Genomic DNA, 6,079 nt, shown 5'->3' with positions numbered 1-6,079 from the left:
TAAAATGTTTAGGGGCGCCTGGGTGGCTCAATCGTTAAGCGTCTGCCTTCTGCTCAGGTCATGATCCCAGGGTCATGGGATCGAGCCTCGCATCGGGCTCCCTGCTCAGCGGGAAGCCTGCTTCTCCCTCTCCCACTCCTCCTGCTTGTGTTTCCTCTCTCGCTGTCTCTCTGTCAGATAAATAAATAAAATCTTAAAAAAAAAAAAAAACCTTAAAAAAAAAGATTAAAATGTTTAATTCAAGTTTTCATCTTAAATTTTCATGCTAAGATTTTCCATTTATTTAATAATACTTTTTTTTATATGTTTTAAATACCATTTCATTAAAATATCTATGGTACTTATGGTTTACTATTTAGCAAAATACCTTCTTAGGTAAAATTTCACAGCTGACAGGAGTACTATATACCACTGAATTCAAGCATAATTGCCATAAAAGCTCCAGTACAATGCAATTCAATAATTTTTGAACACTGTTTTTAAACTTCTGAGAACCAATTGGTTTTGCTATATGTATAAAAACATAAACAAAAATAAACTACCACATGCAAATGACATAGACAAAATCAAATGTAAAATTACAAGCTGGGCAAATGTTTATAGCACATTGTCATAGACATCAATTAGCAGGGGTCCTCGATCTACTATAAAAAGATGACCTGCCAAATACCAGCCACCTTCTAACGAAATGGGAAAATGGACACTCAAACAATAAGGAAAAGATATTTCAGCATATGAAGAGATGTCAAAATCTCATTCATTAAAAGAGAAATATAAACTAAAACTACACTGAGATGCCATTTTCACCTATAAGATTAGCAAAATTTCAAAATTTTGACTTCACTCTGTTGACAATGAAGCTTAAAACTGTCAACTCGCATTCATTGCTGACAGAAGGGTGGATTAGCACGAAGGCAAGTAGGCAGCCTCTATCGAAAAGTACTAATGTACTTTTGGCCCAGTGATTCTAATTTTAAGAATTTGTTCCATATATGGTAATGCATATATTAAAAATGACCTATAAAATTTTATTCACTCATAGTGTTGTCTGCGATAGCACACAACTGGGGGTAGTGTCTAAAAACCAGGCCATAGGTGAATTGTTAGATATATATTTTTTTTGTCATTCATGCAATGGAATGTTATTTAGATGTTAAAACTTTGTGAAACTCCTTTGTGTTCTGATATGAACAGATCTCTGAGATATATTATTACAGGAAAAAAAAAAAGGCAGATTCAAAACTGTGTCCAGGTAACTATGGAAAAAAGGAAAAAAAAAACCCTTAAATTATGTTATTGTATCTTGATAAAACCATTTGGAAGAATAAACAAGAAATTAAATAAAATTATGTAAGAGAAAATTTGGACATTTAAAATTATGTCATCAGGGGATATTTCAGTTTTCATCAAATTCCTATGTGAGGGGCATTTGGGTGGCTCAGTTGGTTAAGTGTTGGCCTTTTGGCTTGGGCCCTAGGGCTGTGGTTCTGGAATCCTGGGATTGAGCCCCACATCCGGCTCCCTGCTCTGCAGGGAGTCTGCTTCTCCCTCCCCCTCTGCTCCTCCCCCTGCTCATGCTCTCTCTCTCACTCACTCTCCCTCTCAAATAAATAAATAAAATCTTAAAAAAAAAATCTTGTTTAAATTCCTATTGCGAGTAGTAGACACTTGATGAATATGTAGATGGAAGAAAAAATTCATTTTACAAGTATTGAAGGATTTATTATGTGCTAAGCAGTGGCATAGACATTAGGAATATAACAATGAATCAGACACAAATCTTGTCCTCCAGGAGCATAGTGTCTAAGGTTAGGAATGGAGAAGACCCACTTCTTTCTTATCTTGTTAATTTAATTCATTGTGATTAGTGTTAAGATAACAATATATACAAAATGTTATGGGATTTGAAAGAATACTTTTCTGAATTAGACATCTGAATTCAAATGCCTCCTGTATGATAGATTTCTTTTAAAACAAAACTTTTTTAAAAAATAAAAAGCATCTAGTTGGTTCCTAATATAGTACTTGGGACACAATTTAATAAAATTCTGTGAATGTTTGTTTTTATCCTCCCAAAGTACAAATGCCTACAGAATGACAGATTTAATTTTATCTAAGAGAAACCACTAAACTTTGTAGTTGGTTGTGAAGAAACAAAGCAATAAGAAAGAAAAGCAACACTAAGATGACAAAATAAATTCTTTGGTTAACCTGAAAAGAAAAGGTCTCTTAAGGAAGCTTAATTTTTTCTTTGACTGTCCAGTCACATAGAAGTGTATGTACAAAGAATACTACTAAACCTCTTAAGAAAAAGATGTTCTCAAACTATATACTGCAAGTCACTGTCAAATTCAGACCTACTCTTTATCCCAAGAATGACTACAACTAAAAATGCTTCAAATTCTTCATATCACGGGGCACCTGGGTGGCTCAGTCAGTTAAGTGTCTGCCTTCAGCTCAGGTCATGATCCCAGTGTCCTGTGTTCAAGCCCCGCCTCGGGCTCCTTGCTCAGCAAGGAGTCTGCTTCTCCCTATCCCTTTGCCTGCTGTTCCCCCTGCTTGTGTGCTTTCTCTCTCTCTCTCTCTGTCAAATAAATAAAGTCTTAAAAAAATTCTTCATATCAGTTTATATTTTTTGAAAATTGATTATTGACCAACCAGGCAGATTAGGAAGAGAGTATTCTCACTTTCTTTTTAAATTTCTCTCAAAATTATGAGTGCTATTATGTGTCTGGATAATAAATGTGATGATAGGATCAAGACTATGCCATGATTCTCAGAAAGGGTGAGATAAGCCTTGCTCTCTTGGGCTGCCATTCTCAGTACACATTATCAGCTGTTAGATAAGCATTACACGTAAAGAGGCCAGAGACTTTTAGATCATGTTGTCAGCTCTTATGCTCGGCCCACAGAGACCATGAACTTTATCTTATATGGATGAACTAGACCAATGAATACTTTGCCCTTTTGATTTTCATGGGAAATGGCTTCTTAAGAATTCTTTTTGAGGTTAAGCTGCTCTGATTTTTTTTTTTTTTTTTTTTTTTTTTGGAGAATAGATGAGATTCAGTTTAAATGCTCTACTGGCAAAACCTGTAGTTGGAACATAAGTCAGTCATTAGAGTTGGCAGTGCATGGGAATCAACAGAAGACAACTGCGATAGACTGACTGTGTCCTCACAAAATTTGTATGTTGAAATCCTAACCCCCAATGTGATGATACGTGGAGGTAGGGCTTTTAGGAGGTGATTAAATAATGAGGGTGGAGTACTCTGAATGGGATTAGTGCTTTTAAAAAAGAGCCCCAGGAGAGCTCCCTTGCCTCCTCTGCCATGTGAGGACACATCCCTGAACCAGGAAGCAGGTCCTCACCAGACACCAAAGCTGCTGGTGCCTTCATCTCAGCCTTCCCAGCCTCCGGAACTGTGAGAAATAAATTTCAGTTGTTTATAAGCCTGATATTCTCTTATAGTAGTTCAGATGGACTAAGGTATCAGTCTTATAAGAAGCTTGAAGGGTCTGCATATGTCCATTTTTATCGGAGATTTAAATTATGCAATATGATACATATTAAAATACTAGCAATACTTCAAACACAGTTCATTGTTATGTCTCAATTCTACTCTCAATACCAACTATCTTATAGGGTTATCTCTTTTTCACACTTTGACCCAATTCTATTCTTTACCAGTTCTGCTTCTCAGTGTAAGAGCTATCTCCATCATTTCTTAATATGTGCAGAGTTGCAGTAAACAATTTTTTTTTGAAAAATTACAAGCCAAAAGGAAGATTACAGAATACGGTTCTGTGAAAATCTTCAATTGCAACATAGTGTAGTGAGCTTTTGCTTTTTTGACCACCCAGTATCCATTCACCCTCTCTTGGTAAGAGAGAGAGTGAATTCCTTTGAAGTTCATACCTGCTCTTTTGGCCTATGTGTTTAGTGATATTGGCAGCACTGCTTTGGTTAGTATAAATCAATCAATAATATTTTACCCTAAAGTATCCTACATTGCCCAAAGTATTTTACAATGTATAGTGGGAGTCAGACATGAACGGCTTATGTGCAAATTATATAGCTGTAGGAGGAGAGGAGAAGGAAGCAGTTATTTTAACATGGGAGAATAGAAGAGGTTATTATTCAGGATTCATTGGAGACCATCTCGCTGTGGCTTTGGTATAATGTATGTTGTTGTTTCTTCAATAATGTCCTACTGCTCAGTTTACAACTTGTGGGTTCTGTGATAGCAGCAGGGCCAGTCTTCAACATTTTGATGTTCAATCATTCACTTCTTGTGAAGTTGAAAGGCAGTTTATCTACATCTTGTCCTTGTCATCCTTGGATCAGGAAAACCACACTTGCCTTACAAATCTTACATGAATACATTTATTTGGTGAAATTGATTGACATCCAGAATCCTCATTGCGGAGGATTCTGGGAAATGCAGTTTTTAGCTTTTAGAACTTACGATTCAGGAAGACATACTTGAAGGATATGGGCATGAAATCTGAGGGCAAGTCAGTCATAACTAACACAGGGAAGTATTTAAAATGTCTATATTTGGTATATTTGACCATGAATTTAACATAGATTTTCAGATTTGAAATCATAATACTTTGGTGACAGTATACATTTTAGAGGTGAAAAAGAGAGATTAGCGGGGGAACAGAGACTTGATGGAGGAAACCATGTGGTCAGAGTGGTAATGAGCTTCATCTCGCTGTGTATGGTTCATCTTGAATCCTGAGGATTTTTTTTTTCCTGAAAATGTGTTCTTTCTTTTCACATTTCCAAATAGAATTTTATCTTAATGGTTATTCTACCCGGTTATGCTAGTTAGTGCTGTGCAATTTGTTTTATCTGAACAGTATTTCCATAGGCTCTTAATATGTGCTCTGTGAGAAAAAAGGTCTTGTGTTCAAATAAATTCAGGACATCTTATATTTATCTAAAGGGTGATTTCCTGTTTCAGATTTCTCCACAATTCAGTCCACCTCTAGCTGCTGCTTAGCCAGTTACCTAGTTAAAAAGGTCAAAACTATTTTATAAAGACAGTTTTCCTAACTCCTTTTATTTTTCTTGCGCTATAGCAAGCACATTTTGACCGAATTCACCCATTACCAGTATACAAATGACTAGCAAGACTTCAAGACTCCTTTGAATGCCTCTGCTAGTTGTAGAATTGCTTCATTTTTTGAGGGGGGGGGGTGTGCATGTGTATGGAAAAACTAATCACCTAATTGCCCACCTCTGAATTGCCTTATTTTATGTGCCAAGGTGAGTGCTCACATATGTGCTTAATAAATTGTTAGATTATTAAAATTAGTATACGAAACGTCTTTAAGGTATGTCATACAGTTTTGCTTTCTTGAAAAATACTTTTTAAGTGTGGGCTATGTAAACATTTTGATAATAAATAGGTAAAAATAAATTAGACAAAATGACCCCTGAATCACAGTAGTATTGGAAGATATATTGCTCCAGGGATTTCTCCCATGAACATGCAGTTCCTCCTTCTGAGCTAAGAACATAGCTAATAAGCAAACATGCCTTAGAAGCTAGAATAGTATATCCTTCTGGAGAGATTTGGAGATGAAAGCTCTTCTCCCTCTTAACACTTTTGCTTGTACTCTCTAGTAGAGAATTGCTTAGTGAATAAGATCTCTTTCTCTAGGGGAGGGGATAGGCAGCTATCTAGCTGTCCCATATAAACAGAATCTGCCCATTTTGTGTTTCCTATAGTACAGCTCCCTGCACACACAGGTAAACAACTGGTCCTCATCCCTCTGCCTTTTGGGAATTGGGGGAATTGTTCTGGCTGCTGATTTTGCTGAGAATAATGAATGGTCTATTCCTCTGGAGCAGGGGTCTTGTGTTCTTCTGTCAGTATATATACACATGAAAGTGTAGCAGGCTAATTTGCTAGCTTATGAGTAAAATCTTAGACCCTTCAGAGTCTACAGTATCTGAACACTTCAAAAGTGTATTTTGTGCTCATGCTTCATTCTTATTGTAGATGAGCTGTGGTATTCTCTATTGTGTCTTCACTCAAGTAAGCAAGAAAAACATGATGGAGAG

The sequence above is a fragment of the Mirounga leonina genome, unplaced genomic scaffold (assembly GCF_011800145.1).
Source record: "Mirounga leonina isolate KUSES-001 unplaced genomic scaffold, KU_Mleo_1.0 Mir_169, whole genome shotgun sequence".
NCBI lineage: Eukaryota > Metazoa > Chordata > Mammalia > Carnivora > Phocidae > Mirounga > Mirounga leonina.
This window is presented reverse-complemented; position numbering follows the sequence as displayed.